The 12,099-nt window shown below is 43.2% G+C and overlaps 1 protein-coding gene across 6 annotated transcripts in view; it reads left to right on the forward strand.

The window, feature by feature from the left end:
• Window positions 1-12,099, forward strand: part of LRP4 (LDL receptor related protein 4) — an 89,273-nt gene that overhangs the window by 13,929 nt on the left and 63,245 nt on the right. The window lies entirely within an intron of this gene.

A 12,099-nucleotide genomic window follows, 5' to 3' on the forward strand; every position in this document is an offset into this window, starting at 1 on the left:
CCGGGGCCGGGGCCGGGGGGAGGCTCGGCCGCCGTGCTGCCGAGCGGGGACGCGCTTCCAGCGAGGCTCGTCGGGGAAAACTTCTCTCCGCGGTTGCCCCGGCGGCTGCAGAGCAGCTCGCCCTCGTGCGCGGCGGTGCCTTGTTTTACAAGTGCGCCCGGTGGAGGGGAAAACATCCAAACACTTCTCGGGATTGTTTATAAAGAGTTGGGAGGCTTCGGGGGGAGGGGAGCGGAGATCTGTACCTCGCTTCTCTCCCTTCGCTCCTCTAGCAGCTGCTGCAGGATTTCACCCATCCTTTTTCTCCTCTGCTTCTCTGAAATTACAGGAAGCGTTTGCAGTGGTGCTGCTGACCTCCATCATTCTACAAGTATTGCCTCTGGGGCACAATCACATGGGGTTTGGGTTTCAAGTAATATTATTTCTCTTCTAACAAGGGACCTAATTGCAGGCAGCTTTGAAGAAGGTGCTAAAGCAGCTCGGAAAGGCTGAGTAGAGGGCTGCAGTTCCGTGTATCAGAAAATCTGCTTTTTAAAACAAGAGGTGCTCTTAAGTTCCCTAGAGCTGCGCTCTAGGAGTGAGAAGGATCTAAAACATAGGTCTTAGTGTAGGTACAGATCTGGATGTGTTTTATTTTGGCTGTTACCCAGGTGCTCCTAGTTAATGTGTCTGGGCTGTTAACAGCCATGTGGGGGATGTCTGATTGTAAAGAGCGAGTTTGTTTGTAGGTGGTTGTGTCTTGATGTCTCTGGGATACTTTTTATGGCAGTGTGTCTCTTTTTCAAGTAGTTCTCCCGTCAGTGCCCTTTTCTCTATCCTCTTGTCAAGTGAACGTGAGTTGGTGTTTGGATGCAACTATTCCCAGAAGTGAGCTGCTGCTTTCTTTCACAGGGAGAAATGCTTCCCAGTAATGCAGGACACAATTCCTGAACAATGTTTATTGTATTTTGAAGTAAGGAAAAATATAAGGAGGTGGCAGAGAAGATGCCAAAGCTTGTGGCGAGTCGGTGGCCCTAGCTTCCACCCCTTAGCTTTTGCAGAGCTTTTCTCATCGGTGTTCCTTAGAAGTACGTGTGGGAACAGTGTGTAGCTTAACTGTCATAAACCATCAACAGCCACAGAATTTGCAATGCCAAACAAGTAAATTATAGGAAATGTTAAAAGCACCCGGTCATTTACTGCCTGCCGAACCTCAGTGCAGGAGCGGGTAAAGCAAACAAATCTCCAGGATTGAACTTTGATCTTCTGTTGGTGGATAGTGGCAGTTAAAACGGGAGAAGTCTGTGCAGGGGAATAAAGCAGGTCTGCAACTATCATGAGCTCTTGGAAAAGTATCTCACAGGTAACAACAGGCATAGATGGGGAGAATTAAAAGTTAATGGCGTGCACTGGTGGCGCATGGTGATGAAGAAGGGCCTGATGGTATGATGGTCTGTGGTAGTATAAACACAGAATGTCACAGAACCTGTCTGGGTGATGTGTCTGCTGTTCTAGCTTCTGGAGCTCTGCCAGGAAAATACATGGCTAATATCAGAGCTTCACTCCCCAAACGCCTTGACTCTTACTAGAGTCACAAACCTGAACGTGGTACCTCTGTAGAAGTATAGTTTGCAGTGAGGGTCAAGATCTCCACTACCTGTGCTTGGCATCACTATTGATTCTGCAGCTCTGAGCCAGGTGCAAAACGCTTGTTTTCCTCTTGCCAGTTTAGAGCTGATAATGCTCTTTTTCCTGGTTAGGCTGAGTGTACTTGGGTTTACTGTCAATCAGGTTGGATGATATCCCCAACTTGTGCTGATCATGAAATTTATCTTGGCCGTTTCTTTTTGTCAAAGCGATGAAAGCACTGAATAACGTCTCCACTTTTATAATGAAGAGTAAGATGCAGCAGGAGAATGAAAATGTTGGGTGTTTTATGTTGTGGTTTTTTAAACAATTCTTTGTCAACTAAAACATGGTAGCAATAGTGAAAAAGCATAAAGCATAATCTTCCAGTACGCAGTTAACGTTGACATTTATTTAGTGTAGATAAGCAACGTTCTTTTGTGTTCTGGTTCCAGATGCTTTCAGCTCTGTGCTTTAGCACTGCTTTCTGCACTAGAGAATCCCTTCTTGCATCCTGGCAGTGTGGGTGTATGCAGCAACCAAATTAATAGGCACTTAGTTATGTAAAGTGCTTGCATTTCCAGAGTGTCTTGTGAACCCTGAAGAGGGATGTTCTGTTCATGTGGGCCACAGGATGGGATTTCAGAGAACTTGGAGATGTTTCCCTACATTCTGTTTGTTGAAGTTAAACAAGAAAATGTGGTTGTATATAAAGATTATGCAGTTTTTTGTAGTTCAAGCCTGAAAACAGTACTTGCTGTATGTTAACTAGGAAAAGAAATCAAAGTGATTGTATTTTGTTTTAACTCCTGAAAGCCTGCAGTTCTCCAGACTAGTGAAATTAACATTAAAAAATAATTAAAACATTCATTCTGTGAGAATGATCTGTAGTCTGATAGTCCTCTTGAATTTTACTGCAATCTTTTGAAATAGGCAAATATTATCCTTGTTTTGTATATGTGGGAAGTGAAGTAGAAATTGTCTTGCCCAAGGCCAATTCCATTTGCCCTAGAATGCAGCTTACCATTGAACACAATAGAATGCATGCTTCATAACATTTTGCTTCTAACATGCTTCATAACATACTGCTTATAAAATCTGATTAAGAGATGTTATCTTGAAAACCAGGCTTGAAAACCAGGGTTTTAAAAATAGGTTAAAAAGTAAGTGCATGTCCTACACCTTCATTGAATTCTTCTGCTACTTGTGATTTTGTCTATTTCTCTTTTTTAATAATACTTCTATTTCTTTTGCCGATGACCCAAAGACACATGAGATAGCGGAAATTTTACTGACTCTCCATCAGGAAATATGAATTACAAGTGCAGTGTTGTCAAAAGAAACATACCATAAAAGTGGACAACTTGTTTACTTTGCTGTTATTTCCACCTTAGTTATTTATGATGTTATCTCACCCAGTTTTATATTACAAGGTGATATATACACACATGCATTTATGCCAACCATCATCCTTTAAAGATGTTTGACTTTACCTGATATAACATCCAGAGCTGGAGCTCTGGCATGCAGCAGACCCACTCCATTAATTGGCATACTGTATTTAGTGGCTGTCTGTGTTTCACACAAATCACAGCAGAGAACACTAATTGTAATCGTCATTCATGAATCTAACGAGCTTGATGGTTCAGCTCTTGCTTTTGCATCTGTAGTGCCTGTGGTTCTTAGATGTGACTGCTATGTCAGGCATTAATCTTTCATGGGATTTTGTTGTCTATCCTGCATGAAGACTGGGCACTGTAACGGTTCTTGAGTCTTTTTGTATCGTCTTCCCTGTAGATTTCCATCTCCCTGTAGTAAAGATAAAAACAGTAACTGCATGGATCCAGGGACTTGTAAACCAAAGGCTTGCGGTTTATTCGTTCTGTGTATCGGGTTGCTCTGGGACTGTTACCTTGGGAGTATTTGGCTGCCACCCTCTTGTGGGTGAGTTTATGTTCAGGTTTTTCAGCTTTCCACTCATTTTTTTGCTGCTGCCTGTTAAATGTTCAAGTATTCCATCTTGTGTACTTAGTCTGAGAGACTCTTCAGCTGCAGTCAATGCTTCTGTGAGGAGCAGAACTCCTCCTAGATTGCCATGGGCACAGATGAAAGGAGACTCTCTATGCAAAGGCAGGAAAATAAGTTCTCATAAGAGTTTATTAACGTTAAACGTTGTGGGCTTTTGCCTTGCTGAACTGTGGAAACTGAAAACAGACTGGAAGTCTTCATATCGAGGAATTACGCCTGTTGTTTAAAATAGAAAAAAATAAAAGGAGGTGGGTGGGATTGAACAGTCAGAAGCCTGATGGTCTGAGATACATCTATCTACACATCCCGCTACAGGCATGTTAAAACAACTTTGGAGTGTGAAGAGGTGTAAGAGGAGCTTCTGTTTTTCATGAGGTTCTTCTTAGGTCATTAGATGTCTCTGCATTTAACCACCAGTCAGCAGGTCACAAACTATTAAGATTAATGGATAATAAATATCATATATGCAAAGTAAATGTTTGTACTGCAAATTGGAGGCTTGTCGAAAAGTCTCTGACCAAAGACTACATGGGCTCTGTTTCCCAGGCTGTCATATGTTGATAGCAACTTCCTGATGTCGTTGTGATACTCAGAACTAAGAAGCACCAGCTACTTCCCCTGAATGGGTTAGGATGACAGTAAAATTCACCTCACTGTAGCATGGCAATGAGGATGTTTAAAGAAGTGTTGTCCAGCAGAGCTTCCAACAGAGACCGTGTCTGCCTGAAAACAGATCCCGTGTTCTGCAGTGTCGAGGTGAAGCCTTACTCCTGGAGCTGAACTTGCCAGCAGTGCGACATCGTCGTGGCATGGAGCAGTAGGGACCCTTCTCCAGGCTACCAGTGTAGTGACTTCCTCCACATGCCCTAGCAGGGCATAGTCTTCTGTATCTCTTTGTTAGTGCCTGACAGCCCCTCCCGGCTGCTGGAGCTTTCTGTTCCTATTGCATAGCAGCAGTTCTTTAATCAGAAATCTTGTTAGTATTCAAGGATAATTGATCCGACTCTCTGGTAGGGGGTGGGGACCCAGCCTTGCATCCTTCTCCTACTTGCCACCCCCAGCTTGACCCCTGTTGTCTCTTTGTTTTCTCCTGTTAAGTTTGTGCCAGTGGTGTGTGTGTGTGCTGTTTTTCCAAGCAGCCTGAAGTTGGCTGTAACCAAGAGCAGCAGTTAAATAGAGCCCGATTTCCCCGCTTCCTGGCGTTTAGTTGTTCGGCTCCATTTTCTGGTCTTCTGTGTTTTTGATTTGCAGAGAAGGAACTTACTTGGTGCCCCCGGGCATCTCTTAAACCCATTAGAACAAACTCCATTATTTCCCTGTACTTAGAAATCCTCCTCCTTTAGTCCCAGCATCCATCAAAATAATGTATCCTCTGTAAGGCCCTCTGGAAAATGTTTAATAGGATCTTTTCAAACTCAAGGACAGTTCCAGTTTGCAAGGGGGAGGGGGGATGGCTGATGGAAGATCTGACTGTGACTCGCAGTAAGCCTGAACTTGGCCTGTGTCAGCTCTCCCTTCACCTCCATGCCGAGGGAGTGCTGAACAGAGCGGATCCAACCAACACTGGGATCAAAGCTGGGAACAAAAGGCTTTTGGAGAAAAATTTCCCGTCTGGCCAAGAGGCAGCCACACAAAGGTGGTGCATAATTTATCATTCGAGGTTTATTTCTGCTGTGCTTCTTCTGGAGAGGGAAGAAAAAAAGCAATGACTCTCCTGCTGTTTCGAAGGGGATAAGTGATGGCTTTGGGACTTGAGGCGGGAAGCGACTAGAGGTACCACGGAAAAGCCTTTTCAGTACAGTCTATGCCCAGCTTCTCTCTTCTCAGACAATGTCAGGCAGTCTTTCTTTTTTTGGGGGGAGGTGGCTGGGAGGAGGGGGGAACCACTCTTGCCTTTGGAATTTTTGAAGAGCGAGTACTTCTCAGTTCTCGAGTCATTCCCAAGTCCCAGTGTGTGGAGTGGAGCTGATCTTGGCAAAATGAAATTGTTTGCATTTCTGAGGTATTTTCCTTACCTTAAGGATCAGTGTAAGTGCTGTGGCTCTGTGTAACATGGAGGAAGAGGCTACGTTTGCCTGAAGGGTTTGTAGTCTAAATTAGACATCTGATAAGGATCAGGGATGTGATAATTCTAGTGGGATAGATAAGGTCCAATATTAAAATAGCATAGCTTTCTAATTAAATTTCCTTTTGCTTTGGTTTAATGGGAAAAGCTTCTGAAAGGTTTTCTTTCCAATCACTTCTTAAAACAAGGATAGAGAGTTGAGTTGTTTTGTTGTTGGCTTTGTTTTTTTTTGGATGGGGTTGGCATGGAAAACTACTGAAAGCCGGTAAATGGGGAAATGAGGATGAGGAAGCAGTTGTAAGAGCAGTGTAAACCATGAGAAGAAAGGAAGGGGGTATAGGAGCACAGATACTAACAGAAACAAAGATAGGGATTGAGGAAATGACAGCCAAGGACTTGAGCTGGCAAAGGAACAGAAGAGCCATGTAAGGAGATCCAAGTGGAATAATTATATGAAATCTGATGGCAGAAAGTTATTAATTAGGTAATGTAAAAGATGGAGGTTTTCAAAGTGGAGGTGAGCATTGAGCAGAACTTTACTGCTGAGGTAGAGAAAGAATTATTTTAGTGATGCTTTGAAGGAAGTGGCAACATGTTAGGTACCCTCAACGGTAGAGTTCCTGTCCTAATGGGGTGATCTTAAGCTATATGAAGAGCTTGGCAATGGGGACAAGAGGTGGAAAGGGAGACTGATGCTGGCACAGTACAGGGATGGTAAACCTGTGAGTTAAAGGTGGCGATGGGGTTGTCTACATCAGTGGAATTTGGGACCAGTCAGGCTTGGGAGTGCGTACAGCCAGAAAGATTTTTGAGTGGGATGTCCAGGAAGACAGTTGGAGAACAATCCTGTCCGGAAAAGTGTATGAAATGGGAGAGCAGAATTGAGGAGAAAAGCCAGGAGGTTGGAGATGGTTGCCTGGAAAAAGGCTTAAAGTGAGAACAGGAGATTGCTCTGGGTTTGGAAAGAAGTCTGGGTATAGGCAAGCAACAGGACTGGTGACAGAAAATATCCTTTCCTGCAGAAGGAGCCTCTCTCTGCCTCCTCTCCAGTAAGAATTGCTATGTGAGGGGATGACTCAACTAGGGAGAACTGTTTCAACACTGACATGTGACGTTCCCAGCCTCCTCCTCTGGAAGGATCATAAGAAGCGTTGTGTGACTGTGTGAGAAGGTTAGAGGGAAATACGGGCTCTGCTCCTTGAGCCTGTATCTCCAGCTGCGTCAGTTCGTTTCATTTGGTGACAGCTGGAGTGTCTGGGAGAGGTTCTTGCCTAAGGTGCAGCCGTTTGCTGCAGCAGAACTGTGTCTCATGGGATCTAGGGCTGGAATAAAATAAAGACACACCTTTTTTTTTCTTTCTTTTGTGCTCCCACCCAATTTTAGTTCTAAATTTCCATAACTGCTGAATAGTCAAATGCTTTCTTTGCAACTCTGACTGCAGGAAAAAAGATGAGAAGTCTCAGGATTATCATTAGCTGCTTCTGTTCTGAGCTCCCAAGGATAAAATTAGGAAATATTTTTTCTACGATCTCAGAGATTTTGTTCCTCTCCAGTGATTTTGGAGCCTGTTACTCTTGAAAAGCCTGAGGTGTTTCTTACAGCTTGAGGACATGCCCCTAATTTGTGCTGCCTTTTGAAAAGGCCTTGATCAGCATAGCGCCTATTAGCATGAGGAAAAGCATAATGGGCCTGGCTGTGAGAGAAGACTGGGAAGTTTGTGGTATGGGAAAGGGAAATAGATGGGAGGTTGCCGTTCTGGAGGTTTTAACATCCAAGAAGCATGAAAGGATACTTATAGACAGATGAGTAGGACATAGGAATACTATCGGACTACCTGCATTTTTGTCATGCACCCTCAAAAAGAAGTACCGAGTGTCTAACTCTTAGAAAGCATAATGTGGGAGTAGGTAGGTGGGAGACTAGGTGAAGTCTCCTGATAAGGGCACAGGGAGTTGCCCTGCAAACAGACGTGGCTTTAATGCAAGGGAAGAGGTAGGTTGAATTGAGAGCTGTATCCATGCAGAGGTAAACTGGGGAAGGGATTTTTCTTGGGCATTGATGTGGAAGCAGGGAAGAACTGAACTGATCTGGTTGGTGAGGTTACCGCCTTTTGCTGTCTTTACTAGGCTTTAGGGAAGACTGCCTGTGGGTCTGACTTCTTTCCTGTACCCAGTCAAGCAGCGAACAACAGCTGCAAGAGGGTGTTGACTCACGAACAGCTGATTCGTGAGCGGTTAAGATGTCTCCACCACAAGGGTGGTAACCTCATCTGTTGTCCCAGTTTGAACAGTCATTGCTCGTGAATCAACACCCTCTGTAGGCTTTTGTTCGCTGCGTTTTTGTGTAAGAAAGAATTCAGACCTGCAGTCAGCATTATCTTAAATAACAGAAGGCCTTTAGGCCTTTTAGGCATTTTTTTTTTTCAGGCCCAGAGTTCTTTTATCTGTGGAGCAGGTGGATGCCCTGTCTGTGCCTCAGCTCCTCTGGAAGGGCAGTTCGACTGTTTCTGCATCTTTGTGAGATCAATTGAGTAATTTCTAGGCTACAAGTACTCAAAGGCTTCCTCCCTGCCTAACCAGGGAAGAACCACCTTGTTGATCCCTGCCTTCTGCAACTTTTCACTAAAATCTTTCTTTGGCTTGAAATGGCTCATCTGCTCACAAGAGAAACCCATTGTTTCTCTGTTTCTCTCGTTTGTGACCTGCCTTCTGTGAGGTGGAAGATGAGGAGTTGTAATCTTTTGCTGCTCTTTGTGCAAATTGCAGACTAGAACAAAATTAGTTCCTTAGGTTAAGTTTTCCAGTCATTGTCCTTAGATATTTTTTTTCCCCTTTGCTTCTGTTCTTGTTTGTTAAGGTCTATTCTTCACCCACAGTTCTTCAGAAAACTTGAGAGCAAACACTGAAGCTGAAAAGGAGCGTCCAAAAAATAAGTGATTCCTGTGATATTCTGTAGTAATGTTTTGTTGGTTGGTTCTGCTGGAGAAGTAAACTCTTGATGGCAGTAATACTTATGCTGGAGGGAGAAGAGAAGCTCAGATGATGAGTTTCTGAGAGACGACCCATAACCACTTTTTGTGCTGCAGATGCTTTTGAACAGACTGGCAGGGAGAAGGGGTGGCAGGCACTTGCCCACTTTAAACACTTGACAAAAAACACTGTTTAGCTTAATCAGGCATGCAGGGCCAAATCTAATGTGGTTACAGTATGGAACTAATGGGAGATGCAGGGCAAATTAAACTTAAGTAAACCCATCAGTTGTAGAATAAAAATAAACAGTACTCAGAAGCCTTCGAGCAAGGAAGGGAGTGAGGCAGAGATGACATCTTCGGTATGTACATGTTGACTTCCCCGCTCAGGCGAAACAGCCTCTGAGCTTGGGCTTCCCCTTAAGTGACTGGGACAGCTGCCAAAACACCTACATTTGCTAGCTAATGTACTGCATGCAGTACATTGGTCCTGCAGGTTAATCTGGGTAAGGCATGATGTGATATCTGGGTTGGTTTTGGTCTTTTTCTTGAACAATGTCGTAACAACACGCTTTGCATCCTGTATTTCAAGGTCTTAAAATAAACGTGGCAGGGATGCTTAAACTGACTATTAAAGTGTTGTGAGGAAAGAAGGCCATCAGTTATGCCACAGAAGACTAGATATGCCTAAGGAGCCAGTTTCCCTGACCTTGCAGTCTACATATCAAAGTCTCTGAGGTATCTGCAATAGGGCTCTGGGCCCTCTAGAGACTAGTAGAAGAGGAGAGGCTTACAGGAGGGAAATGACCGTAGCTCTGTAAGGAGATGATTATTCTGTTGCAGGATAGGTCTGGGCTGAGCTGAGCATGCAGCTGAGCATGCATCCTTCTCTAGTCCTGCACTATCCAGCCTAAGGAGAACCCTTGTGTGTAAAAGGCTTGATGCCAGTGTGGCGATGCTGGGCACTTGGTGGTCCTAGCAAGTAAGACTCACTTTAACTACTTAAACAATGAGATCTGTGAGTACAATACACAGATTTTCCTGCTATACCATTTGGTGGCAAATTAAACTCAATTCCCCCATGGATGAATTCCAGAGCTCTGTATATTCTTACATTGTAACCAAATGGAAGTTAACTTTTTTTATTTTCAGATCTGCAAAGATGTGGTGGGACTACATCTATGAAATCTATATAGTGATAGCTACAGAGTAGCACTGGGAGGATTTCCATTGCTGATGTTTGCATAAAAAGACTTGGTTTTGCTGCTATCTCAGCCAAAGCAGCAAAAGCTGCCTCCTCCTAAAAGTTCTAGAGACACATAAACTGAAACCAAACGAAAATGCCGTCCATTCCTATGAAAATATTGCTTCTTGGACTTGAAACTCCTTTTTAGACTAATGAAGCAAAAAACTTTAATCCAAAATCCATCTGCTTGAGAAACTGGTCTGAATCTAAACCAGAACACAAGTTTCTGTAACAACCACAACAAAAAAAGTACAAACCTAGTAGCCAGCTAGACTGCAACAAGTTATTGCGCAAAGTTATCATGCTGGCAGATAGCATAAAATGAAATGTGCAAAACTAAGTCAGACTCTTACCAAATCCTGAACTGGCATGTGCAACTTTGAGTTGGATACAGGGATAACTCCATAAATCAAACTTTAAAAGTCTGGGAAAAAGAAGTAAAAGTAGAGACTTAGAAGGAAATCTTCTAATTCTGTAAGTAAAATACAAAAGTTGAGAGAAGGCAAGAAAAGATAATACTAGAAATAAAACATTATTCATTGGTATATTTTCATTTCTATTATTGGTCTCCATGCGACTTAGCCTTCTCTTGAAAACTTTGTGAAGGCAAGCACTTCATATGTTGAATCCACTTTTGGGAGAAACTCAAGTGTGGCGTCTCTTACATGTGGGTAACACTTGCAGAGCTTGTTTTGCCAATAAAATTATCTTTGAATTGACTGTGGTGGGATGTGGTGCAAGTTCTGATGCAACATGAGGTTCTTTGTAAGTGCAGATTTTGATGAGAACTCCTCTCTAAAATCTCTAGTAATTTTGTTTTCTTGTTGCTGTTGTGAATTGGCTCCTTCCTTTCTGTGGTCCATTGTTGTATGGTTGATCTTTGAAAACGAAATGTCTTCCATCTGCTTAAGAAATTTTGGTTTATCCTTGGAGGCCTGAACTACTGCCTTCCCTAGTAGGAAATAAACAGTGCTTCCAACTGTCCCCAATTATCACCCACTTGCCTTCCTGCAGATCCATGTCTCTTGCAGGGGCACTAGAAGAAATGACTTATGGAGCATGAATTGCATTTTTGCTGTCTTCTGTTCCTTAATCTCTGTAAATGTAGTTCCTTCTTCCTGTTTAAACTTTGTAAATTAAACATACTACTTAAAGCATTTAAACAATAAGCTGGACAGTGGCTTGCTTGGAGCATATGCAGTAGCTTGTTTTAGGTGACGTAAGTGACTTGCTGTTATGTTCCTAAGGACACATTCAGGTAGCTGATTTGGAGTCCAGGTTAGTATAATCTAGCTCTATGGGAAACATTGTCTTCAAAATACAGTTTGAGGGTAATATAAAGCCTGTGTTTCGGAATATCAGAATGAGAGGAATTTTTGTTCCTGCTGCCACTTGCTTTTGGTACACCCGATACCTCTCTTGGTGATAGAGGGGGAAGAAATTGGTGTGAGTACCAGGATGCTCTCATGGCTGAGGATGGTTCCCTGCCTGGAATATATGTGACTTGGGCTATAAGCTACACGACTTCCTTGATGCATGGGCTGTGGTTTCACACTAAACCTGATCTAAAGTAACTGTGGCTTACCTCACAAGAGCAGTCTCACCCTCTTGTCCCTTTGATAGGTTTGTGTGTGCGTGTGTCTGCTGGATGAATCGCTTTGAGTTGTTGATCTATCAGCAGAGCTAAGCTGCAAAATGGTGAAACCAGCAATACCGCAGATTGCACGGTATTTGTGAGCTGAACAGAATTGCTCTTCAGTGAGCCAGTCAGTATGGACTGATTGAAATATGAGGGATGGAGGGAGGCAAGGCCGACTTAGTTTTTTCCTTTGGCAGTGGTTTGCTGCTTCTTTGCTTTATCTTTACTGTAGGTTGGAAGGACCAGCTCTGGGAACAAAGAGAGGGGAGAATTCAAGCACAAGATCCAGTTTCTGTAGCTCATGTAAAACATTACCTGTCATGCCTGTAATTAACAGTCCTAACTGTATCAGCATCAACATGCAGTGGAAGATTAACCTATAGTTATTAGAACTGGTGCAGTATGTTAATTAGTGATGCCTTTTGTGGGGAAAACATCTGTTCATTAAAACTTGAAGCAAATACCACCTATCTTGTGTTTCTTGGGCTAACACAGGTTTATGTTCTGAGTTGTTGCCAGAGAAGTTGTCATTCTAAATAAGAAAAGCT

The sequence above is a fragment of the Cygnus olor genome, chromosome 5, assembly GCF_009769625.2.
Source record: "Cygnus olor isolate bCygOlo1 chromosome 5, bCygOlo1.pri.v2, whole genome shotgun sequence".
In the NCBI taxonomy this organism is placed as follows: domain Eukaryota; kingdom Metazoa; phylum Chordata; class Aves; order Anseriformes; family Anatidae; genus Cygnus; species Cygnus olor.